The sequence below is a fragment of the Culex pipiens genome, chromosome 2 (genome assembly GCF_016801865.2).
Source record: "Culex pipiens pallens isolate TS chromosome 2, TS_CPP_V2, whole genome shotgun sequence".
Lineage (NCBI taxonomy): Eukaryota > Metazoa > Arthropoda > Insecta > Diptera > Culicidae > Culex > Culex pipiens.
Window position 1 is genome coordinate 200,478,753 of NC_068938.1, and position 27,652 is coordinate 200,506,404.

The following is a 27,652-nucleotide window of genomic DNA, read 5'->3' on the forward strand; positions in this document are numbered from 1 at the left end:
CATTCTTAACACTAAATCACTTCAAAACTAAGTTTGGTTTACGTTTCACCAAGGATTTCTGCAGAAAAAAACTTCGTCGAAACACAATATTTAATACGGCCGCGCGGCTGCTGTTCAGTTCACTTTTGAAGAATTTTTATGTTTTACATACCATTCGATCACAAAACTTCACCAATTCGATGCCAACATTTCAAAAAGCATCATGTACACACCATCCTTTTTGAGAAAAACGCATTTGAATGTTGAGCATCCATTTTCAATTCCCATTTTAATATAAAAGCAAAATAAGATGTTCTAAAGATAACAAACGATGAAAAACCTTGCTTTTATTGATACTTGATCATCCAAATTCAATAAAACATTATTTCCGTAATTTTATTTGAGAAAAACAAACATAACTTCTTTTGAAATCACCAACGTCTATATCACCCTGCTGTCATTGAGGGGGACGCTTTGTTATGATTCGTTTTTCTTCTCCGAATGTACATGGCGCTTTTTTCATGATGCTTTTTTTTTCGTCACGAAGTTTATGTAGTCTTTTATTTGACAGGTTGACAGGGCTATATAAACAGGGACTGCTGATGCCAGATATTTTGCTTATGTTACTTTATTAAAAATCATGATTAAACAAACTTTACTGAAGTAACTTTTGTTCATTTTTGGTGGAGAAGTAGCTTATTAGGAGTACTTTCAGAATATGCAATAACCCAGAAAGTGTCAAAATGTACATGATGCCTTTTGAAATGTTACCGTCGAATTATCAAAATTTCCGCTGAATTCCTCATTATTTCTAACTAAACAAAAAGGCCCATAAACATCATCAAAAACAACAATCAGGTGACAGTGCTTTAGTGCCCTTTTAGTTCTCTTCGAAATTGCATTTAGAAAGGGCCCATTATTTGGAAAGTTAAAAGGGCCCAATAACGAGATTTTTAAAAATTATGAGTTTTATTGCGAAAATCAACATAAATTAAGAAGCATAAAAGCAGAGTTGAGGATAATGATGTGTTTTATCGTATCATCAGTAAAAATACCACCAGTCAAAATTTCTTTTTAAACAGGAATTGAAACAAGTTGTCAACATTTTGCCAACAATTTTCTCGAATCGCGGTTTTTAGTTTTGTGCCCTTATGAAATATTTTGCTCGATTTTTACGTATATGCGCGTGGCGCGTCAAAAAACTCAGTTTTTATTTAGAAAAATCATATCTCGAAAACGTACTGGCCGACAACGCCAATTTTTTGATATATTATGTAAAATTTACCAAGAAATCCGATAAAAATATTTCCACACATAACCTCTTTGTGTCAGACACGGACAAAACGCCACATTAAGTTTCGTACAACTTTTTCAAATGTTTGTTTTTCGGATCTCAAATTAAAATTTTTTCTTGAAAGGCAAACTAATCATTCATTTGCGTCCAAGACAGCTAAAATCGGTTGAAATTGCACGGAGTTAATTTTTTTTTTAAATTTGGTTTTTGCCAAAAATGCCTTTTTTGGGACCACCCTAGCACGGTGTAATCTAATCTAATATCTTATTATTTTGGCCAAGAAACCCTTAGAAAATTTTTGATCCTGATCTTTTAGGTTTATGACTCGGTTTATGCTTTTTTTCAAATGAAATTGCTGAATATAGATGATTAAGTTTTTAGTTTTTTAGTTTTTAAATGAACAGAATGCAATTTAAAGAAAACCTTTCCTTGCAACGTTTTCTATTCCTAAAATTAAGCTTAAATTTGTGATATTATTGTTCACAACGATAGAGCCCATTTTTCTGAGTACAATGACCCTTTGTACGACCGCAAGGGATTTAAAACGGATTTTTAATTCAATTTCGAAAATTAACTTCGTGGCACTTCTTGACAGGAATCATCCTACTTGACAGCTCGTTCCAAGGGGACCATAGTTGATCCATCGTAAAATATTGTCTTGTCAACTTATTATTATTTGTTGCATTTAAATGAAAAAAAAAAGTGATCATAAATGGTTTGTCATCGTGTTTTTGAACTAGTTTTTGGTTATTAGTTTTTAGTTTTTGGTTTTTAGTTTTTAGTTTTTAGTTTTTAGTTTTTAGTTTTTAGTTTTTAGTTTTTAGTTTTTAGTTTTTAGTTTTTAGTTTTTAGTTTTTAGTTTTTAGTTTTTAGTTTTTAGTTTTTAGTTTTTAGTTTTTAGTTTTTAGTTTTTAGTTTTTAGTTTTTAGTTTTTAGTTTTTAGTTTTTAGTTTTTAGTTTTTAGTTTTTAGTTTTTAGTTTTTAGTTTTTAGTTTTTAGTTTTTAGTTTTTAGTTTTTAGTTTTTAGTTTTTAGTTTTTAGTTTTTAGTTTTTAGTTTTTAGTTTTTAGTTTTTAGTTTTTAGTTTTTAGTTTTTAGTTTTTAGTTTTTAGTTTTTAGTTTTTAGTTTTTAGTTTTTAGTTTTTAGTTTTTATTTTTTAGTTTTTAGTTTTTAGTTTTTAGTTTTTAGTTTTTAGTTTTTAGTTTCTTTGGATTAAATGGACAACACGTTTTAGAGCTGTCAATAGCTTATAATTTGGAAATTGATTTATACATTTTATTGCTCTGAATCTGATCTAACCGAAACCATTCAAAAATAACAAAATATTAGGCTGCAAAATAGCTAAAACAGGTGTCCCAAATCGCCCCATATGTCTAGATTTGCCCCAGATGACGGCATAGTTATTATTGATGCATAGCTTCAGTTTTTTTAAGTTCATGCCATGTTTTTGTCTTGGAATAAAATAATTGCTGGATTTTCAATTAAAATATTGTCCTACGTTTGATTTTTAAACAAAATTTGTAATTAAAGTGCATAAATAAACGTTTTACAATGTATTCTGATATTAAAAGTTTTTCGCTACAATTTAAATTTAAATTTTCAGTAACTATTATTTACACCAAAGAGTATTGAGCAGGCATAACTTTTGAAAATGGTCTAAAAATAAATAATTTATCTGACCTAATAATTGTAAACCAATTAGTTGACACTTGAAAAACTCATTTTTATCGATTTGAATTTTTAATGAGGCTGTATCTCAGAAACTAATTGTCTGATTTCCAAAATCTCAAAGAAAGTCTTCGCTTTTCAATTTATTTTGCTTTCCATCATAAAAGATTACAAAAATGTTGAAATTTCCGAACATTATAAGCCGCAAGTGACTGTAACTCCAAAAAGGTGCAATTTATTGAAATTCGGCAAAGTTCTTTTTAATTGCAAATTTTATCAAGCTTTTAAAAATTTGTTTTGAAACTTTTTGACCCGTTTTGAATATTTTTAAAAATTCATATATAAAAACCTGGGTGCAGAATAGTTGTCCGCAAAGCGGCCTCAATTTAGAACTGTCAAAGCGGAACCAATTTACTGTTCGCATAATTATACCAAGAAGTGGCAAGTATTGTGATCGATCTATAATTTATTTAGTCAGGAATAAAAAAAATCGATGGCTATTGAGGTATTCGAAGTCAAAACATCTTAATAAGAGGGTTAAAATCGAGATTGGCATAATTCGTCGCTTAAATTTTATAATCGCTATGCCTCACGCAAAACCTATGTTTAAGACGCTTTTTTTAAATGTTAGCGACGAATTATCAATAACTATGAATAGTACTTTCCAAATAATATTGGATAATCTTACTCCGATATTAATACTACACATGAAAGAAACATAATCTCGGAACTTCCATTCGGTTGCTCTTCTTATTCACGAAATTCCACCCACTTTTGACACAATTTTTCGTCACGTGGAAAACAAAAAAGGCCTCTTTTGGCCGCCCATCGTTTAGTCTACGAAAAAAAAGTGCGAAGCACTTAATTTTTCATCGAAAACATCAACATCAACAGATCCAAAATGATTCATAATAATTCACTTCAGCAGCAAAAAATATGTCACGCTTGAGCTTGAACATAGCCTTCTACTTTGTTTATGTTTACAGCTGTAGTGCAGTTGTATTAGTGGGGAGCAGTGGGGAGTTTTCGAAAATCACGTTACGCATTCTGTCTTTTCAGCACCCAGATAAAAACTAAAAACTAAAAACTAAAAACTAACATTGGCTAAAAAGATGTCTTTTGAGTTCCATAATAACTTCGAAAATTTAAAAATCCATATTTTGGGAATCCAATTTTTAGTGAAAATAGAATGTTTGTTTACATTCTAGGTTCCGCCCTTTCAAAAAGTTACTACGGAAAAAACAAAAGTTATGTGTTTTGCAAACGAAGGATAAATAGAAAAAAAATGAATTTACTCGACACATGTAAACTCAGTTGGTGTAAACTTAAGATTAATGAGATTCGACGTAAACGGTTGAATCACACATGAAATCGTGTTTTACGTATAATTTGTTGCAAATTTACATCAAATTGCATTTAAATTTGAATGTTTAATGACGTGCAAAAGTGTTACATCATAAATGATGTAACATTGGATTTTTTTTGTGTGTGTAGGACGAAAGCAAGCAATTAGTAGAGTTTATAAATAGATTTTATTAAACAGGGAATTAGGTTAGAACGAAAATAACCAAAAAGGGCATTTCTCATTTCACCTTAAGAGATTCAAAAATTATCAAAAAAAAAAAAAAATGCTCCGTTTTTTTGGAACATGTCTTTTTGACCGGTTTCTCACTGTCAAAAACTTCATGAAATGTTCAAAATCTTAATTAATTTCTCATCTTTAAATGCATTCTTTACAAAATCGTAACATATTTCACCCCACTTTACCCTCTCTCTCTAACCCAGAAAGTCACGTTCCCATGACGAAAGCTTTTCACGCGTGCACCATTTTCGAAAGCTCCACGTTCCTCCCCACCAACCCACGACTCAAGTAAGCTTTTCATTGCTTCCAACACCTACCCCTGTTCGGGACAGTCCTCACGATCACCGCGCGCGCTATGACTCACCACCGCGACAGCGGCGGAAGTCTACGAAGCAACAAAAAAAAAAATTGGCAGTAAACTTCCCCTCCTCCACCCGATTCCGATGATGTCCTGTCGCGGAGCTTTTTGGGCTCGCCATCGCGTCACTCAGACAAAAAAAGCTTCCTTCCAAATTCATTCGGAAAAGCGCGAGAGCGTGAGTGTCTTCAATGCTGCAGCACGGGACCAGCACGGTTTTTCGCTTTCGCAGTTCAGTTTGGGGAGTTCACTCGACGGAGTCAGATCGAAAATTTTGCGGTTCCGGAACGGGACAGAACGAAAGAAAAAAAAACCCTGAGGAAAAGCGATTTTCACTTTGTGCGGGGTTACTTTTAAGGACACTGTGTCGAGGACACTCGTTTGTGGTTAGTGAGGAGAAGAACGATTGTGGAAAGTTTTTTGGAGGAAAATCAGGTTTGTAGAAAAAAAGAAGGTGGTGGTATTTTTTCACCGAGGACGACCTCAGCTCGTTAAGGACGAATCTGCTGCTGCTGCCGTAATTCCCTTTGAGTTCCGCGCGGCCAAGTAAGTGTGTGCGTGAGTGGCGGGGAACTCACGCTCTCGCGAGAGAGGGACTCACGGCGAAAAAGGGCAGCCGAATTTTCCTTGGCCAGCCTGCCAGCGGGAGCATTGCGGATTGCAGTTCAAACGAGCCACGAACGAGAACGGGCCGGGCTTGGAAAAACGTTCTTACGCCATCGATTCCGAAAGGAAGGAAAATCCTTCCCACTTTTCACTGGTGTGGCGGACAGAGAAAGAGTGTGTGTGTGTGCGTCGTCTTTCTGGCGACGAAAAAGGACGAGTTTGGACCATTTTGCTGGTGGAAAAGTGCGGAAAGAAGGACGAAAAACTGGTGAAAATTTCGAATTTTCCACCGCAGGCAAGCACCCTCGATTTTCGCTGGGTTTTCCACTCGCGCGAGGAAGAAAATCCAGGAAAACCACGTGTGTCAGTGTGTTCGTGTTCGAAGGAAAAATCGAGCAATCAAAGAAGGTGCGTGTGTGTGTGTGTGCGTTCGAACCATCCTTAAAGTGAACATCCTGCGAAAAATTGACTCGAAAGTGAGGAATTTGGCTGCCTATTTCGATTTTTCGTTCAGCTTCGCGGAGTCCTGCGGAAAAAAAACGAGAGGAGGGTCGAGGTTGCGAAAAGGATATTTCGTCCTTGCTTGAAAGCTGCGCCGAAGGAAAATTTTGGATTTGCTGCTGCTGCTGCTGCTGCTTCTTCTTCTTCGTCTCCTCATATGTCTGTGCTTTTTCCCTGTGTTTTTTCGTCGACGACACATTGCTCGAAAGCAAAAAAAGAAAAAAAAAAGTTTGAGTTTTCCACCTTTTTTCCTCGGTTGCTCGCTTTGTGAAAAGCCTGAAAATGCCTGCTGCTGCTTTTATATAATTTTACTGAGGAAAACAACACACGAGCGCGAGCGAGAGCGAGAGGGAGAGAAGGAGGAAAAAGGATATCCCCCAGCGAAGGATCGACACCGAAAGAAAGAAAAATGCTTTTGTTTCAGCGCTTTCAGCGGAGAAAATGCGTGAAAATTCTGTGAAAAATGCTTCCACCCCGAAAAAATCGGAAAGGATAACACATATGCCACCACCATGCCCCGAGTGTGAATCATGCTACACACAAACACACGCGCTCATTTGTTTCGTCCTTTTCTTTTGTTCTCTCTTTTCGGTGGTTTTCCCTTTTGAATTTTCCTCTCTGCCGTTTGTTTTCCCCGCATTGAATGTCCCTTTCTTTGGCCTCTTTTTTCTCACTCAAATCTTTGTTTTCTTGTGCAGTTGTAGATATTTAATGCTTATTCAAAAAAAGCAAAAAAAATAGTGTAGAAATTTTCTAGCAACAAAATAAAGGAGAATAGTGCAAACCAAAAAAAAAAAAGAAGAAAAGAAAAGAAGTTTTATTGGAAAATCGATTCCGGAAAACACCAAAACCGACCCCGCGCGCGCGAGCTCAAGAAGTGCGTCGCGACGTCGTCGATCGCCGTCGAAAGTTTTGCGGAGCACGGAGGGAAATGCTAGTGGTTTGGTGTTAGTGTCCAAAAGTGCGAAAGTGAAAAGTAGTGCGCGCGACCCATCCCGCGAGAGAGGGAGAAGCAGTGCGAGAGAGCGAGAAGGAAAAGAAAGAAAGGAAAGTTGAGGTTGAACTCAGCTTAGAAGAGCAAGAAGAAGCGAGGGCCGAAAAACCTTCACCAACACCCCGAGAAAACGTGTGTGTTCGTGTGAGTGTGCAATCGTGTGAAGTTTTGTCCAAGCAGAGTTCTTGCTTGCTGAATCGTCGTCGTAACCCGGAGTGTGCAGAACCAGATTCAACGGTAACGTGTGTCCTTAAAGTTATTGTCCCTTTTTTTCGCTCTTTCTCTTTCCAACACATATACTCATTCGCAGAGAGCTTTCCCTGTAAATACCGAAAAAGTGCTTTCGCCATGAAGCTTTGCATTTTCCCAAAAAACTATCTAAATCTGACAGACCCCAACTGTCAAACGCAATTAACTCTCAATTTCCCCCCAAACTCTCTTTTTGTTCTCGAAAATTATCGATTTTTCCGTGCCGTGCACGAGTGAGAGCTTTTCGTGCTCGCGCTCTCGCTGCTATTTTTCTCGCTCTCTCGTTTGTTCGTGCTTTCTGTCACAATCAATGGGCGTCCGCCGTCCTGCCTGCCAGCCTGATGGAAATTTGTACATTTTCTTGCGCTTTTTCCTCTGCTGCTGCTGGGGGATGGAAAAATGCTGCTTGCTTCTCGTGAGAAACTCTTTGCTGTTTAGTGGTTAGGGTAGGGTTCGAGATAGTTGATGTTTTGGTGGGGTTTTTGGGATGGGTGTCAATAATTTAGGTAGCGTTGATTAATTGAACAGGTGTACGACAATGTTTACTCAACTTGCGTTGGAGTAAACTCTTGCTGTAAGTCTTTATAATGAAGATAAATCAGCAAGACAGAGCAGGATAATGCATTGCACTTAATAGAATGCGCCCTGTTCTATTCAAACACTTTATACAACATTTTGGTCAAGTTTTTTTACCATGCTTACCATGCTACGGGATCGAATTATTTGTGGACTTCGGGAATCAAATCTAACATAATTTAGATATTATTTACAGAATGTCCAGCTAAACAAAACTTACCATACTTACCTGATGAGCAGAATTTTACCGAAATTTGGTTGTCAGATGAACATCATTGAATTTGACTATCGATTTTGATTTATGTTTTATAGGATGCCCAGAAAAATGACCCCCTGCTCTACAAGCGGGTTTTTGTGTTTTTTAAGCATCTGTGCCAATTTTGACCGAAATTGGTCATGATTAACACATTGATACCCGAGCCTGAAGTTAGCTAAAAAAATGTTTTTCATGCAAGAATTACTTTTTTTTAAATCGATAATAACTTTTCAGGATCACGTTTTACAGCTTTGGTATGTTCTACAAAGTTGTAGAGTATGTCGTTTCCAATGAGAATCTCATTTTTGGGAATATTTGGATGTAAGTAGCGCACCCTGCAGATAAACCCGTTAGAAAATTTGATTTTTCATACATTTTTTTTCCATACAAACTTCACCTTGGAGTTGCTCATATTTGACCCAGAGTCTTAAAATGGGAACAATAATCAGCTTGTGGAGCGAGGTTTTGAAATAGTCCGGGCACCATAATGTTCTTTCATAATGATTCCAAATTTTATATATTTTCTGGATTTTTTAAATTTTGAGTCATTTGGAACAAGTTCTACGAAAAACTCATCTTCTATTATTATTTTTTAAATATTTTCATATGCATTTATCTAGATTGGATTTGTTTGGTAGCATTGGGTCAGTTGATATCCTCTTTTAATTTTTATTTGCATATCTTGTGATTTTTTTTTTGTTTTTTGCCTATGATCTAATCATTTATGAACTGTCCAATATTAACCTACAACTATGTCAAAGACACCAAATCGATCATGAAATCCCTTCCCAAGACTATAGAATATATTCACAAGCTTATTTTGTATGACCAGTCCTCAAAACTGTATGGAAATTTATAGAACGAAAACCAAGAATTTATGGAAAACTATCATCCAAATAACAAAAAATACAAATTTAAAAATCTCGAAAAAAAATTGCGCTGTTTTGGAGAATTACCCAAAACTACCAGAGATTTAAATTAAACTTGCCAAAAAAACTCGAAAATCGAACATTTATTTCACAGATATCGATCTCACGAATGAGAATAAAGATGTTCATTCTCTCTCGATTACTTCACTCAGTGAGTGCTCAGTGCTCGGTGAAACTTCCAAAGCTGATTCTGAGGTATTTTTGCCTTCCTCACCTTACTGAGGAAAGGCTATAAAATCAATGGAACGAGTCGCACCACCCCACCATGATTCGTGATCAAGAACTAAAATTACTTCATAGAGAAAAGTTTCACGGATTTCGTGTGATGTTACGGCGAATTACTCAAATTTGAATTTTGAAAATATAACTTAATACGATTAGTAATCAATCTCAAAAAAAGTGAAATTCAAAAAAAAAAAAATTAACCGAATTTTCATTTCTTACGTTTTTTTTGTAATACCGTTTTTATTATATGGGACCATCCATAAACCACGTGGACGATTTAGGGGGGGGGGGGGGGGTATGGCGATTGTCCACGCTCCATACAAAAAAGATTATTTTTGTATGGACAATTGTCCACGAGGAGGGGGGGGGGGGTTCGAGATGATCAAAAAAGTGTCCACGTGGTTTATGGATGGTCCCTATTCAGAAAAATTATACCGAATTGATACATATGAAGTTATATAAATTTCCTGATATTCATAAGTTAATTTTATTAAATGAAGGGGTACATTTTTTGACCAGATTTTATTAAAATGTGAAACCAAGGTGACCACACAGCGATTGTTGGAATAAATGCTTTAATCCATTTTGCCTCAAAATCTAACAAATTCAAAAAACATACTGGATAATGTAGTTCATTCCAATTCATCGTAAAAAAATTAATTATATTATTACAAGCCTTACCCGACAAACTTCGTTCTGCCTTTTTTCGTTTGTTGACGTTTTTAACTTTTTTTGCTTATTATGCCTCCAGTGCATTTTTTTGTGCCCCCCTCGAAAAGATACAAACATTTGAAAAAGGCCTATTAAAAACTTTAAAAACGCTGTAACTTTTTACCAAAATGACCTAGCGACTTCGTTGACATTTCAAAAGACGCGTATTTTTATGCTCTAAATATGTCTCCAAGACACCAAAATTGCCAAAAATAATCCAAAAAAGATACGCAATAAAAACACTTTTTTGATGGGCCACCCACTGCTTTTCATATAAAATACTGTAGAATGATCAGATTAAGAGATAGAGATTTGGTGTCTTCGACAAAGTTGTTTGAAATGGCTATTGGTGAATGATCAAGATACAATAAGTTCTTTTGAGGTACATAACAGAGTTTTGGAGTTCCTTACAGCTGTGTGTTACATCATAATCCATTTTGGAACAGTTATTACTTGTAAACAAAGGTGTCACCAAGAGTAAGAAAAAAATAAAAAAAAACTTAATAAAATTGCAAGGGAAAGGGGATAGAAATAGAAAAAGCTTAAAACTAGATCACAGTTTTTTATCCTTTATAGATGTGCTTGATCATCAGCTCCCCAAGGGCCAGGAATTGCTCCGCCTTGTTACGGCAGGTCCGAAACCGCGTCATCATCTCCCCTGCGAGAGCAAAGAACTCTGGCAGGGTAAAGAGATCTTCTCCGGTAACTTCTTGCTGGGCCGTATTGCCACTGGCGGCAGCGACCACGCTGGCGAACGATCGCCCCCATCCAGGAGGGAACGCTGAGTTGTCCGCTGGAACCGTACGATGACCAGCTGCCGGCACGGTTTCGCTCGTAGACCACCCTAATATCGTTTTGACCAAAAGATGTAGAATTTCACTTTTAACAAATGCTTCTTAGACACCGAAGCTCGAAAATGCATCCCTGAAGCGGAAATAAATTATTCCTGCTGAATTTGCGTTTCCGACCACTGTGCAGTGATCTCCCATACAATCTGCAGATTTTCCGGAATCGGTTCCAGAGTGGCCAAAGTTGTAACTTTTTAGCGTAAGAACACTGATTCGCGTTCGAACAAAACCGTCGATTATTTTTATGTAAGATATAAAACCTTCTCAGACTTTGAAAAACATTTTTTAAATGTTTAAAAATTTAAGTATGTACTCAAAAACTTTCACAAGTTACCGTTTCTTTAAATACTCAAAGTTTCATAATTTGCAACATTTTCGCTACATTTGAGTTTTGAGTGTGAATACAAACGGACGATTCAAGCTTGACATTTTACCATGCGCAAAGCAAGCTGTCAAACTTTCTGAGTCGGTTTTCACCAAACACCGAGTTGATTTAAGGGTGCCACGATATATCGAGATTGGATCTCCCTTTGTTAGGGACGTCGTTTGATCCTCACTAATCTGCCTGAAATTTTCTGGGTTTTTAAAAAAAAGTATAACTGAGTAGTGCATAGGAAGTCGGGCAATTCGGGACACAACTTTTTAACGTTTAAAACCATCAAAAATCTTAATATGTCTGTAACTTTCTCAAATTTTAATTAAATCATAAAATTCAAAAAGCATCTGAAGGGCTAAAGAATAAAAAACCATTGTTACATTGTTTTTAAAATACTAAATTCTCAAAAATTGCATCATGGATATCGAAAGACGCGAAATGGTGTACATGTTTTCACTACATCACAGTTTTGAGTATCAAATACTACAAAATTTATTGTCGTTTGGTACACATTTTGCAAATGGATAATTCTCTACCAACTCACACGAAATCGGGAAAAGTTGCTCCGACCCCTCTTCGATTTGCGTGAAACTTTGTCTTTAGGGGTAACTTTTGTCCCTGATCATGAATCCGAGGTCCGTTTTTTGATATCTCGTGACGGAGGGGCGGCCCCTTCCATTTTTTAACATGCGAAAAAAGAGGTGTTTTCAATAATTTGCAGCCTGAAACGGTGATGAGATAGAAATTTGGTGTCAAAGAGACTTTTATGTAAAATTAGACACCCGATTTGATGGCGTACTTAGAATTCCGAAAAAACGTATTTTTCATAAAAAAATACTAAAAAAGTTTCAAAAATTCTCCCATTTTCCGTTACTTGACTGTAAAATTTTTTGGAACATGTCATTTTAAGGGAAATTTAATGTACTTTTCGAATCTATATTGACCCAGAAGGGTCATTTTTTCATTTAGAACAAAATTATTCATTTTAAATTTCATTTTTTTTCTTATCTTTGCAGGGTTATTTTTTAAAGTGTAACAATGTTCTACAAAGTTTTTTTTTTTTTCATTATTTTCTACAAAGTTGTAGAGCAGACAATAACAAAAATTTTGATATATAGACATAAGGAGTTTGCTTGTAAACATCACGAGTTATCGCGATTTTACGAAAACATGTTTTGCAAAAGTTACTTTTTGCATTTCTCTTTGTTTCGTCGTCCGTGTCTGTCGCGGGTGACCCACGGTGGGTAAGAAAGGGATTATTATGCAACTTGCATGCACCTCGGAAATTCCTTCTGGAGGTTGTTGGGGGGACTATTCTGAGTCAGAAAAATCGATTTCCAAAATATTCTGTCGGTGAAAACTGATTTTATCTCGATTTGAAGTTAAAAACCTAATATATCACCTAAAAACCTCAAAAATATGTCTATGTCTCGGTCTAACTCTGAACAAAGATGTACATTTTCATCAAGATATCAATTCTTAGTTCCCAAAATATATTCCTGACACAGTACACCTTAAAACGATCCATTACTTGAGTTCTAGCGTCATCAGGAGGTGTAAAATAGCGTGACTTAAAAAAAATATTTTCAATTTGCTCTGGTAAATAAACTGTCATGTCTGAATTCAGAAACTAATGTTGTAGCATTGTTGCAAACAAAATGAAGAACAATTTTGCAGAAAAAAGTATGACATTCTATCCATTTTCGGTAAAGTTATGTCTATTTTAGTGGGAAAATTGGTGCCAATTTTCAAAATTCTTCGATATTTAACTCATTCTTGTTATAAACAGCTACTATGATCATACTCAGCAGGATGTTACAAAAGTTCTGGAGTTTTTTTTTGAAAAGGTCCAATAAACCAAATTTTCAGTTTTTGCTTTTTGGGTGTTTTTAAAACCCCTGACTCATGGCGGTTTCAAAAACACCCAAAAAGCAAAAACTGGAAATATGGTTTATTGAACCTTTTCAAAAAAATCTCCAGAGTTACATTTTGGTGGTCATTCAGGAGCTGTTTACTTTGGGCATACTGAGCTCAAGTCCCAAAAATGTGCTTGGTTGAACTTAACAGTAGCTGGCGCTTTGCATTTGAATTTTTAATGAAAATAACTCGTAAACAATATTTTTGAAAAATCTAGATTTTTTTGTCACTTTGGCCACTGAAGCGTTTATTTTCAACATCATTGGCGTGTAGTCCAGATTCTTGCAGTCCCTGAATGACCACCAAAATGTAACTTTTGTTACATCCTGCTGAGTATGATCATAGTAACTGTTTATAACAAGAATGATTTAAATATCAAGAATTTTGAAAATTGGCATCAATTTTCCCATTAAAATAGACATAGCTTTACTGCAAATGGATAAAATGTCATACTTTTTTCTGCAAAATTGTTCTTCATTTCGTTTGCAACAATGCTACAACACTTGTTTTTGAATTCAGACATGACAGTTTATTTACCAGAGCAAATTAAAAATATTTTTCAGAAATAACATTATTTTACTCCTCCTGATGACGCTGGGACTCAAGTAATGGATCGATTAAAGGTGTACTATATCAGAAAAATATTTTGTGAACTAAAAATTGATATCTAGATGAAAATGTACATCTTTCTCCAGAGATAGACCGAGTTTTTAGACGTATTTTTGAGTTTTTAGCGGATATATTAGGTTTTTTAACTTCATATCGAAATAAAATCAGTTTTCACCGATAAAATATTTTGGGAATCGATTTTTCTGACTCAGAATAGTCCCCCCAACAACCTCCAGAAGGAATTTCCGAGGTGCATTCAAGTTGCATAATAATCCCCTTCTTACCCACCGTGGACCATGAACGGCCATGATCAACGACGACCAACATTTTCAAAACCTTTTTTCGTAAAATCGCAATAACTCGTGATGTTTATAAGCAAACCCCTTATGTCTATATATTAAAATTATCTGCTCAACAACTTTGTAGAACATTGTTACACTCTAAAAAATAACCCTGCAAAGTTAGGAAAAACATGAAATTTTAAAATGAATAATTTTGTTCTAAATAAAAAAATGACCCTTCTGGGTCAATGTAGATTCGAAAAGTACATTAAATTTCCCATAAAATGACATGCTCCAATTTTTTTTTACAGTCGAGTAACGGAAAACGGGAGAATTTTCAAAACTTTTTTAGTGTTTTTTTCGATGAAAAATACGTTTTGCCTTTCTTACTAAAGAAAGGTATAGGTTTTACTTTAAGCCAGGACGTCATTTCCAGCTTCGTAAATATGTCGATTCAGCATGAATTTTAAACCGAAAAATCGCTGAAAAATCACACTGCATCGATTTTCGACGCTCTATCGATTCACCTTGATAGAACTCGTCTATCTCGAACCCTCGAATTTTGAGAAAATAAATTCCGTGGAGGTCGAGTGATGTTCGTATGTGGTAAAATTTTGCAAAATTTTGTGTCGCGCCGTTCTCAGCTCCCATAAATCCGATTTCGATTCTCCCAAATGCAGATGAAAGCTAGTGTGCTGAACCTGGGCGAGTTGCCGCGCAAATTTCGAAATATCCATCTGTTTTCGGATGTGTCTAGACTTTTCCAGAAAATACACAGTTTTCAAATGAAAATATGGTCAACATTTTTCATTTTCATACCTTTTATTTATCTCAAAAATTGCATTTTTCGAGCCCTACAACCTCCCAAATTTTCATCCAGATTCATATTATGGTTCTGGAGTTAGAGCCGTTTGATTGACCTACCATAAGAAACAAAATCCCTAAAAAAAGGTAAAAGCCCACCTGGTGACCTTCGCCAACATTTTTCATTTCTGATTTTATTCGAAATTTCTTGCTACATTCATAGTACAGACCATGAGTGAGCATCTGAAACAAATTCGACATCGATCGGCAATCCCGATCAATTTTTAGAACGATTTACTTTTTGCCTTTCTTACTAAAGAAAGGTATAGGTTTTACTTTAAGCCAGGACGTCATTTCCAGCTTCGTAAATATGTCGATTCAGCATGAATTTTAAACCGAAAAATCGCTGAAAAATCACACTGCATCGATTTTCGACGCTCTATCGATTCACCTTGATAGAACTCGTCTATCTCGAACCCTCGAATTTTGAGAAAATAAATTCCGTGGAGGTCGAGTGATGTTCGTATGTGGTAATACTGGCGCGAGAATGCTGGCGCATATGTTTCGGCTCGACTTATACTCGTTCGTAGTAGCTTGTCTACCGATGTTTCCTTCAACATGTAAGATATCGTAGCTTTTCGGTTTCTTTTGCTCTGTCCGTTTTTGCATAACTGTCCAATGTTTATGCAAAAACTTTTTTGACATAGGACATTCATCCGGGTACAATCAATTTGTTTCCCGTGTGCTCCTAAAATCGCCTTTAAGTAGGCTTCATTTGTCGTGTCGTTTTATTTAAAAGAGTTCATTGGATTCCAATAGGAGCTTTCGAAGCTTCTAAGCTTTATATCGTTTTCAAAGTTTTCAATGCTCGCGACGCCAATGGCTATCTACCTAAGGTATTGCGATTGAGTGTGTAGTGGTGCGGTTGTAAAAATATCTATCTCTGACTCTCTCACTTTCGTAGACGCTGAATGGCAAGCTTCCCACTGTGCGGTTAACTCGGTTTTGCTTTGCGCCTGCTTTGTTCGGTTTTTGGGCTCGTATCAAAACTAGAAAACCAAAACCGCGGTGTGTGTCGTCACTTGCGCATTGGAAGCTAAGAATTTGTACGATTAAAAATATTCGATAGGTGAAAATTGCATTTACAATTTCTTTTAGAAAACACATCATTAATAATATCTTGCTTTCATCATAAGATTTTTTGTATCAAGTCGATGTTGTGAATTGAGAGATGTTATATTCTTTAGTAAGAAAGGCTCTATCTCACCCCTGGTGGGATTAAATCGGGTTTTTTTTTGAACTCTGAGTATGCCATCAAATCGGGCGAATAATTTTACATAAAAGTCCCTTTGACACCAAATTTCTATCTCATCACCGTTTCAGGCTGCAAATTGATGAAAAACACCTCTTTTTTCGCATGTTTAAAAATGGAAGGGGTCGTACCGCCCCTCCGTCACGAGATATTAAAAAAACGGACCTCGGATTCGTGATCAGGGACAAAAGTTACCCCTTAGGACAAAGTTTCACGCAAATCGAAGAGGGGTAAGGGCAACTGCTGTGTGAGTTGGCGGAGAATTACCCAATTGATATTTTGCATGTTTTCGATAGAAGCATAACTGTAAGGATGTATTAAAGAATTTTGTAATAAATTCAATTCAAAATTTCGAAAATCAGAATTGAAATTACAAATTTTCTTTTTTTATGTTTTGATGACTAACGATACGAACAACAATTTTTAAGGTTTTAGCTCGACATTTTGAAGTTTATGTCAGTAAACGCTTCAAGGATCCGCAAAAATGTCGAGTTGTGAAATCCAAAGTAATATTTTATTTAGCGTAAATTGTGACCAAGCTTGTTTCACAATCTCTTATAAAGCAAACCAACGGAAATCAATTAAGCATAAAAAAAAAACACCAACTCATAGTTAGCCCCCATTTCCCCAAATGATGAAATACTCAACAACAACGCGCGACACCCTAGACTCGCGAAATTTTTCCTTTCGTCCTCCTTTTTTTGCTGCTGTCATCTCAAGTCACCCCCAAGGGGGTAGCCCTCGCGACTCCGTTGTCGTCGGTTTCCGGGCGCGAAATTTGATTAATGACAGCCCAATTACACTGCTGACGGCGGGGGTGTGAGTTCCCAAATTTGGAAAGAAAACGGATTATCGTGGCTACTTTTTTTCCGGACACACAGGGGCACAGATGATTATCGCGAATTAATTGAACTCATCTGCGCGAGGACTTTGCGGGGTGCGGAAAAGTTCAAAATGTACGACTTCACTTTGAACTCGCGCTCAACGAACGAACGACGACGACGATGCAGAGAGCTTTTTCGTGAGAGTGAGAGGGAGAGAGAGCGCACCACGAGGACGAAGACTCTAGGATTCAGGATACAGAACCGGGGCCGGGAGTGGCAACAGCAGCAGCAGCAGCCGCAGCAACGGTCGGCCAATCCGAACTCTCCTCACACAGTCACAGGCCAGGGCACAGACACATAAGGATATCGATTTTCTTTGGCGCCCCGAATGCTGACACTACTTGATCTCTGCATTAAACCCCTCTCCCCCTTCTTCGTGTCCACCGACCCTTTTGGGGAAGGTCTGTCAGCTTTGGCAGCAGGTTCTTGTCCCTGGCGCCCTGGTCGAAACTGGTTCACGACGAGTGACCACACACAGTGTGGGGACAGGCTTGTCCTCGATGGCAGCAGCAGCAGCAGCAGTGGGTACACGCAAACCAGCCACATGGTCCCCACTGACTGAGTCATCTTTGTGCACACACGATGGAACGGAACAGAGTGTTCTCTGTGGTCCCGAGGGGGTCGTTAAGGTTCTACCCATCACTGTATGAGTGTGTTTGTTTGAAGTTGGTGATAGGTTTTTTTAGCGAGAATTTTAATCATTGCTGATGGAGCGGTTTATGGATCACTGATGTCACGCAGTTTGAGTTCAAAGCAGCATTAAACATTGTATATCATAGATTTAATCAATAGCGTTTCAAAAAATGTAACACATTTTATATGAAAATTGATGAAGATAACATTTTGAGAAACAAATCAATTATATAATTTAAAATAATTACTTAAACAAGATAACTAGGATACTGAAATAGCTTTAACTTATTCTTAGTAACTGTTCAGGAACTAAAGACATTGCGCAGGTACATCAGAAGCCATGGCCAAGAACTTTGAAAAAAATAGAAATTGAAATGTGAATAAAATTATTGTAACAAAATTTAAGTTTAAATTTCTCAGTAAATTTAAATTTTAGGTTTACTGACAATGTGTCTAGACAAGTTGTCAACATAACATTATCTACCAAATAGAATTAAAGCAAGGAACAAGAGTGGAATTTGTCACTCTAAATCTTTCCGTGCTATGCAAAAATTGTTTGTTGCTGTTGAATAACATTATATGTAAATAAAATATTATTAATTTATTTAAAAAAGTAAAAAAGAGTAAAAAAACTTTTTGCAATTCGGTTTGTAAACTATTTACTCTTCCTGTAATTTTCAAATAACAAAACGGCCTACTTTTCATCGCCAAAAATAAAAGTACATTTCAGTATTCATTTGAGTACACTTCTGGAGTTTTCTTTGAAAAGGACCTATAAACCAAATTTTAATTTTTTGCTTTTTGGGTGTTTTTAGAACCGCCTGGAGTCAGGGGTATTCAAAAACACCCAAAAAGCAAAAAATGAAAATTTGGTTTATAGGACCTTTTCAAAAAAAAACTCCAGACTTGTATTTAAAAGCATTACTTTTCGATACTCGGTAAATCTCGTTGGAAACATAAACGATTCGTGCTTAGAAAATCTTCATTGAACAACGCATTCGAATTAAAAAAATACTAAGGGAGCGTTCTTTTATTACGTAACGCAAATTGGATTGGGACTCCCTCCCCTCGTAACAAAATTCCCATACAAATTTAAAAAAAAAAATGTATGGAGCGTAACACAGCCTTCGACCCCCTCCGCCCCCCACTACTGCGTTACGTAATAAAAGAACGCTCCCTAAAATTTCAAAACAGAGTTGTCAAACTAATGTTTACATTTCGACCCTTTTGTTTCCAATTAGTGAATTCGAATTCGCTAATTTGAATGCAGTTCCATTTAAGTTAAGGTATCCGCTCTGTCCCTAAGAAGTTTTCTTTCTAACATTTTTTCATTAAAATTTAGTCTGATTTGTAGCAATTTTACATTTGAATGTTTATTAAATTCAAAATCTAAAAATCATATAACACCCTTGCCTGGTCTAAAAGCTTCATACTATTTTTAATTATTTTTTTGTTTTTTTCAAGCCAGGGAAGCATAAATGTTTTGATCGATTGAACATTTTTGTTTACTTCAAGCTTCACTTTTTCTAACTTGTTTTACCTCCAAATATTTTTAAATGTCAACTGTAGGAAATTTAATTAAGGTGAAGTCGTCCAAGGAAAATAGAAATGTGTCTCATAATTTATATAATTTGGTGATGCAATCATTGAACAACTGGTTGACAATCATTAATTAATGTTGATTTTATAACTTTATAAGGAATAGAAAAATCCAAAAAGTATGAGCATGTGTAGGACATTATTTTAAACAACTTGTAGAAGGAATTTATTTTCCGGGGAAGCAAAATTTATATCATCGTGCAGCGATTTTTTTTTTTGAAATTAAATATGTCTTTATTGAACATTCTTATAATAATTACATTTCTTTTACATGATAAGTGGTATGGCCTAATGCTCTTCGTCTTTGTTGTATTTTTCGTTTTATTATTAACTGATCACATTTATTTATTTGCTTCAAATTGTTTTACATTATTGCATTGAATTGAATACATTTGGGTAGAAAAGAAAAAAAAATCACTTTAACAGCTAATCCTAACCAAACTAAAAAAATAAATCCATTGAAATTTTCAAAATCACTAGAACGAGTAAACTACGAACTGTATTTTAAGATGAATGCTCCAAAAGTTCTTACTTGTTCCTGGCGAGTTTTGCAACCACGCAGTGTTGTTGTCATCTCGATGAAAATGTTCAGAAGTTCTTGTGGTGAAAACAGGTCACTGCTGCCTTCACCCGTTGATGTTGGTTGGTTTTCCCTCGGTTGCTGACTGAAGCCAGGAGGTGTTGTGTTCTCTGCAACTTTTTGCCGCTGATTCAACGGCAATGGCTCCAGATTTGGAACCACTCGAACAGATCCCGCTCCAGGTGACGCCAAAGCAGGAAAATCCACGTCCGTGAAAGTTGGTGGTGTTTTGCGACGATTTGGTTGGTGCCTCGTCGTCGCTTGCTGCCGAATTTTCACAAACTCAGCTCGATTTGGGCAGCTTCGATTCTTGGTCGAATGGTCGCCGCCGCAATTGAAGCATTTCGCTTCGATGTTCTCGTTGATTGTTTCGCAAGCTTGTGTTTTGTGCTCACCTCCGCAGGTTGCACAACGACTCTTGATGAAACAATCCCTTCCACCATGTCCAAACTGCTAGCAGTTCGAACACTGCGTCACGTCACGGTGCACTGGACGATAACGTTCCCAAGACACGATTATGTTGAAAATTGCCCGAACTGCTTTCAGCTCAGACGGCGTTGTCGATCCTTTCTCGAGATGAACCAGGTACAGTTGATCACGATACTTGATGTCCTTGTTGTGTCTCGTCATCTTGAAGACTTCGATCACGTTCAACTTAAGAGTTTTGAGCTCTTCTTTCAGCACACTCACATCCATGTCGTACAGCCCTCGGAGGACCTGTTTCATGGGGCGTTTACCTGGGTCGTCATGGCTGCAGTATTCAATCTGGGTGTTGTTCAAGAAATCCCGAACGTAGTTGTAATCCTTTCTGGTAGGTAGCAGAATTTTGAGTCCATCAGCTCACGAGCGAATGGAAGCTCGTAAAGCACCAGATTTGATAAACCCGGTCAGCCACTTTCGCACCGAATCCGATGACGATGTTTTCACAAAAATGGGTGGCAACTTTTCCCGTCGTTCAAATTCTTCCTTCTCGCTCACGTCCACAGGAAGGGTAGCAAACTGGTTTCCAGACAATTTTTGAGCGTCCTTGCTCAAACTGCCTGGCTTTGCAGGTAGCGCTTCGGCATTCTTTAGCTTCTTCAAATCTGCCGATCCTGCTGGTGAGGACCGCCTCTTTTTCTTGCCGTGAGGCATTTTTGCACTTTTTAAGCACTTTTCAGGAGCTAAATCCAGGAGTAGCTCACTGAATGATGGTCCACAAAGGAATGATCATCGTGCAGCGAAAATTTATGTCAATAATGGAAGTCGTCACCTTAAATTTGTGAAAAATAAAATCAGATAAATAGGTACTTATGTTTTTCATGAATTTATAGATATTTTGTTATCATTGAACAGCAGCAGCGATTGGCATTTTTAAAACATTTTGCTTCATTAATTTATAAAAATGAGTTAGAAATTTAAAGTTTAAATCCTTTCCTCCAAAACTAAAAATATGTGATAAAATTTGATTTTTTTTCTATTTTAAATATTCTCTAAAACAGTATCAGAATATGCAAAACAGAAAGACATTAAAAAACACGAACAGTCAAAATGATAAATAAAATTGCTCATAGATCTTTTAGAAAAAAATTAAGAAAAGATAACAAAAACTTAAAAAAATATGTTAAATCAAAACCGAAAATTTTTCATCATCAACAATAGTCATCTTAAGTCAATTATTCATTTTAGTAATCGGATTTTGAAAAATCAGAATAAATATTTTTTATAATGATTTAAATTTCATTAATTAGGACGAAACCGAGATTAGAATCAATCCTGACAATAATGTGAATACTAGGGTGTTGCAACCAAGCAAAAAAGTTTTCAGATTACGGCAAACCAAGGTATCTTCGACAAGGGGAACCTCAGTTTGCCGAAATCTGAGAACTTTTTGTTTGGTTAAAGCACCCTAGTTCCAAACATGATAACTAGCAATTTTTGCCTTCCTCACCTTACTGAGGAAAGGCTATAAAATCACTCGAAAAACAAAATTCTTAATTTGACCTCTTAGACCCACCTTCATGTGTACATATCGAATCAAATTCTGAGTAAATGTCTGTGTGTGTGGTGGGATGTTGATAAAAAAATTGCACTGGATTATCTCGGCACTGGCTGAACCGATTTGGACCATTTTGGTCTCATTCAATTCGTCTTGGGGTCCCATTAGTCGCTATTTAAAATTATAAATTTTTGTTAAGTACTTGAAAAGTTATGAGGAAGGCACCAACCACCTAAGGGTTGATTAAGTAACGTTTTTTTTTAATTTTACTGTTTTAAGAAAGCTCAGGAAAATTTTGAAAAGCACCAAACACTGTAGTGAAAACAAAATTCGAACTTCAATTCAAATAATGTGTTTTTTTTTTATAAACTGAAATGATATTTTTGAGTAACTGGTTCTATTTTGAAAACAGGGATAACTATCGCTATCAAAACATCAAAAAGCACTTCATTCAAAAACCGGGAAAATAACATTTCAACTTTACCTGGCATGTTAGATAGTTAGATCGAGAGTCACACACACACACACTTTGTGGAGAGAGTGCAAGTGGAATGGCTCTCGCGCGCTGAGTAACGGCAACATTTTCAACAAAAGCAGCAGCAGTGCGATTTCACTTGACACAGAAGCTTACATAAGATCTATTTTGGCTGGGGGGAATGAATGAATTTTGTTTGTCAATGAAAGTTTCGCGGAATGATTTGCTTTGTTGTTTTACTTTTTATTGGTATTTTTAAATTTTTACCATTAAAATTTCATGCTTGAAAAAATATCATAAAACTCCGCGCATGCTATCACCATCATTGAAGAAGCTTTCCTTTTCGCAATCTTTCAAAAGACACGAATTATCCCTCAAGTGCTCAACAGTTTACTGATAGTGGTCAAATATTGACTTTTTTGCTCCTCACTCTGCTTGCCCGCAAATCAAACAGCAATAACCCCGCAGCACTTAACCTTGGCATGATTCTTCCATATCAGTCTCGTATCATGAGAGTACAACATATCTATAGTGTGATCAATTTGCTGACTTCCAATGTCCTGTGCGTTGTCCTGGTCCTAAACGTCCTCGGTGTCGGCGGGGTGGAGGCCAAAACAAACAACCGTCAAAGATTGATGATCGATCATATTTCTTGGCGTGCCTTTCGATGTTTTTTTTGTGGTCATAATAAAAGAACACTTTCACGATAGGTCTGAAATAATCAAAAAAGATTGCAATTCTGTTTACAACAATATCTTCCCTTTAACTGTATATATATATTTAATTTATGTTTATTCATTTTTTCCTTTCCATGTACATTCATTCAGTTATAAAATTATATTGAGTGTCCAATCACAATCGGTGAATGTTCACCTAAATTTCAAATACCAGCAACTTTCATTTATTGATAAAATATTGTAGTTTTCGCTACTCAGTGATTTCAAGTGCAGGAGCTCCTACACTTACAAAAGGGAAAAGGGATACCTTAAAACTAACTAATAAACTATATAAAAAGCGGATCAAGGCAGCTGAAGACTGCACAGATTTTTGTCGAAAAGCATCGATTATCTTATTGAACATAACATCCAAAGTGTCAACTTTGGCTAATTGAACCTTTAACTATAGTAAGGGTTCCATATATCGAGTATGTCTTGGAGCTCAATTATTCAAAGATGAAATATAATATTGAATGTGATATAGAAAACGTACTTTGCATAAAACGTTTTTGCAGTAACTAGGCAATTGCAAATTTTATTTAAAGAGTCCCCCCATCCAAATTTCCCCAAGAAATTAAGGCGCAAAACAAAATTACACAACTCGACATTTTTGTAATTGATGTCGGTGAACGCTCTATTTGGACTCCAAACACGCTCAAATTGACAGAAATGGATTTTAATGAATTCCCTGCCGATGTAGGGAACATCCATAAACCACATGGACACTTTAATGGAAATCTCAACTCTTTTGCACCTTCATAGACTATTACAATTGTCATGTCCATAAGGCCGATGCAAATATTTAAAAAAGTTTTTGTCCCTCGGCCCTGGCCGAGGTCAAGGGGGAGGCAAAAAAATAAAAAAATATAAAAATTTAAATAACAAGCCATAGTCTTCACATTTAAATGAAAAAAGTGTTTTAAAATGCATTTTACACTAGTTCAGTTGTTTTGCAATCATTAGTTTTCAAAAAATCTAAGATCTGACAAAAACAAAAATTGTATCGAAAAAAAAGATTTTGAATCGAAAATTTTCAAAAAATCTTAAGATTTTTTAATAAACCCAAACATGCTAAAAATAATTTTAAACGCAGGAGAATGTATTTTAATTTGATTTCAGCTGGTTGCACTTGAATTTTCATTGAAACTTTGAAGTTTATTGTAAAAATATTTTTTTTGCCCCCTGATTTTTCGGGCCAATTTTGAAGGGGGGGGGGGGGGGGGTGACAAAAACTTTTAAAAATATTTGTACCAGCCTAAAAAGAAAAAAAAAATGGTTTGTATGGATCGTGATCAATTTAAAGGAAATCTCAGTGAAGTCCAAAACAGGGATTCCCGTCCCGGGATTTCTGGTAAAACAATATTTCCCGTTTCCCAGGATTTTTGTTAAATTTCCCGGGAATGCCCGAAATGAAAAGGGATCGTATTCATTTCCGTGACTTTATGGAACAAATTTTTGAAAATACATAGGAAAAAATATAAAAGATGTATTTATATTACAATTACACTCAACTCCCGGTAGTTGGTCACTTTTTCGTTTGACACTTTTTTAGTTTGTACCCGTTGGTTGGTCAAAGTCAAACTAAAAAGTGCCGAACTGTCACTTTTTACACGGCATTCACGTGCACTATCAAAACAAACGTTTGATGGTGTGTGTGAACTCCGTGTAAAAGGGGTGTCAAACTAAAAAGTGACCCCGTTCGTTTGACAACAGAATCAGTGACTGGAAATAGATCTTGCATAATGAAAATAAACTATTTCATTTAAGCTAAGTTTTTTTAATGAATCATTGGTGTTATTTCATTTGAAAAAGAAAAAAAATAACTCCTTCCCACCAAAGATTTTTTTTTATATGTTTCATGTTTTCGTTCACACTGATCAAATTTTATGAAAATTGAATTGGTATAGTTAAATATTTCAAATAGGATAGTGCAAGAAGAATAAGAATAAGTATTCATTTCTTGAACAGTTTAAAGTAAAAAATTATGGAGCTCTTGTGCTCCCAGGGAATTCAGAGAGTTAAATATGAAAAAATTAAGACTGAATGTGAAATAATGTTAATTTAAATAAAATCATTAAAAAAGATAAGAAAACTATTTCGTATTGTTTGAAAGGTGCTCAAAAAAATCCAAGCATATAACTCTAAATATGTTTAATCATTAAGATGTTTCAAGTAAAAAAAAAAAACATCAGTAGTTAGATTTTCAAGGAAAACTAAAAAAGCTTTACTATATAAAATTTTTGTAATTGTCTGCTCTACAACTTTGTAGAACATTGTTACACTCTAAAAAATAACCCTGCAAAGTTAGAAAAAACACGAAATTTTAAAATGAAAAAATTAGTTCTAAATGAAAAATGACCCTTGATTCATAAAGTACATTAAATTTCCCATAAAATGGCATGTCCCAAAATTTTTTACAGCCGAGTAACGGAAAATGGGAGAATTTTTAAAATTTTTTTAGTGTTTATTTTTCAATGAAAAATACGTTTTTTTCGGAATTCTGAGTACGCCAACAAATCGAGCGTCTAATTTTACATAAAAGTCCTTTTGATACCAAATTTCTATCTCATCACCGTTTCAGGTTGCAAATTATTGAAAAACTGCTCTTTTTTTCGCATGTTCAAGTCACAAGATATCAAAAAACGGACCTCGGATTCGTGATTAGGGACAAAAGATACCCCTTAGGACAAAGTTTCACGCAAATCGAAGAGGGGTCGGGGCAACTGCTGTGTGAGTTGGTGGAGAATTACCCCTGTACAATTTTGTTGCAGAACCAAGATCGGAATAATTTTCATTAAATTTAAAATTTCCCTGGAATTCCCGGGAAATTGGTTGAAAATTTCTCGTGTCTCGGGATATTTGTAACCCCGGAAAATTGAAAGCACTAAAATCTAGATTAGTTTTTCAAAACCACCAACGCGCCATGGGTTTCCTATGCACATAGGACCTTTTGAAAAAGTAAGCAAGAAATACTTCCGATTCCCAATTTGGCGTGGAATTGTTCAATAGTATAACCTTAGTGATCTATAAGACATTTTGTGATAAATTTTGCTTTGGAATTTTGAAAATGAGATGCACTTTAAACTTTTAATAAACTTATTATACCACCAGATGTCGCTCCACGCTCTCATTTCTGGCCCAAGTTCTTTTTGCTGCATCTTGGACAAAAAAGGCTGAAGAAAAACACAAATACAGCCTAAACTCTGAAATGACTCAACAAGAAGCTGCTCTGGCTGGGTTGTGTGTGGCTTATGTTGTCACCTCAAAGGACGACCCCTCACTCACACAAACACACACTCCAATTATGTGGTGGTGAGAATTTTCTCGGAAAAACTTGCCCCTGTTCCAGCGGATGGTGCGGATGCCGAGAAATTTAATGGATGGGAAAATATGGGAATGCGTGTTTTTTTTTTCGCTCCTATGCCTTGTTTCTCGTCACACGTACGGCACACATACCCAGCAACCTCTCCACAGGGCCGTAGCCAGGATTTTTGTTCGGGGGGGGCTTGGGTGCAAAAATTCAAGGAGTATAAAAATCAGCAAATCATTTATACCATCACTTGGTTTGTGGTATAATTATTGAGATGAATTGTAAAATTTTAATGTAATGTATGCAAAAAAGTTTTCGAAGATTTTCATATTAAGTTATCAATGTATTTATTGAAGAAACTCGTTCGTCATTTTTTTTCTTTATTTTAACAGCTAGTTTGTATTAAAGGAGTAGAGAAAGTGTTTTTTTTAACATTTTCTTGAATTGTTTAATTGTAATCCAATTTCGTGATAAACGTCGCTAAATTTAAAATATACTTAACTTGAATCAAATTTTTGAAAGCATAAATTTTTTTTTAAAGAAATATCGATTTATCTAACCATAAGTATTATGTTTTCTGTATTTTATACTGAGATAAATTTTAAACCGTCTGGATTTACATTTTCAGCTGTGTGATAATTGTGATGGTTTATCTAACATTTTTCATTTTTTCTAGCACAACATAAAACTCATAACTGGAATATTTGTTTTTCTTAAAATTTTATAAACAAACTTAAACAATGTTTTATTTTAATTGTTCTAAGCTATTGAAGCCATTTTATATTTTGCGAAGCTCCTGGTGCTCTCAAAAATAAATAATTTTAATGAAATACAAAAAAATATAATCGTTGAAATTTCAGCTTCTGAAGTGTCTCCATGGCAACAAAAAAAATTACGTCGAATCTCAAGTTTACATCAACTGAGTTTACATGTGATTCATTTTTTCCGTGTCGAGTAAATTCACATTTTTTTTTCTGTGTAGGCCTTTAATAAATATATATTTGAAGAAAAAAAATCAGTGCCTGTGTTTAATTTTAATGTGTTAAAAAATTTAGATAAAATGTATAAATTAATTTTTAACGCCAAAATATTCACTGGAAAAGTTGTTAATAATGCATATGTAACCATTTTTAAATGCATATGTAACCGTTAAAATTTTCCTCGATTGCATCAAACATCAAAACGAATCATGTTTAACTTTAATATTCCGACTAAACGCCATTCTCAAATTCATTACTCATTGTATTCTGAAAATTGGTCCAGAATTTGAGCAAAAATAAAATTTTAAAACATGACAAAAAAAATTAATCAGATCTCAATTCTAAAGATAATTTTTTAATAAAATTTTAATCTATATACATGTTTAATAATTTAGGATTGTAACCATTTATTAAAATCGATG

At 35.5% G+C, this 27,652-nt stretch overlaps 1 protein-coding gene across 1 annotated transcript in view; it reads left to right on the forward strand.

Moving 5' to 3' along the window:
• The first annotated feature begins 5,670 nt into the window (after positions 1-5,670).
• The window catches only part of LOC120419138 (sodium channel protein para), a 230,423-nt gene continuing 208,441 nt past the window's right edge, over positions 5,671-27,652 (forward strand). Inside the window, exons 1-2 of the mRNA XM_052707397.1 lie at positions 5,671-5,895; positions 6,687-7,219. The gene's annotated coding sequence lies outside the window, so the exon portion shown is untranslated. The remainder of the gene's footprint in view (positions 5,896-6,686; positions 7,220-27,652) is intronic.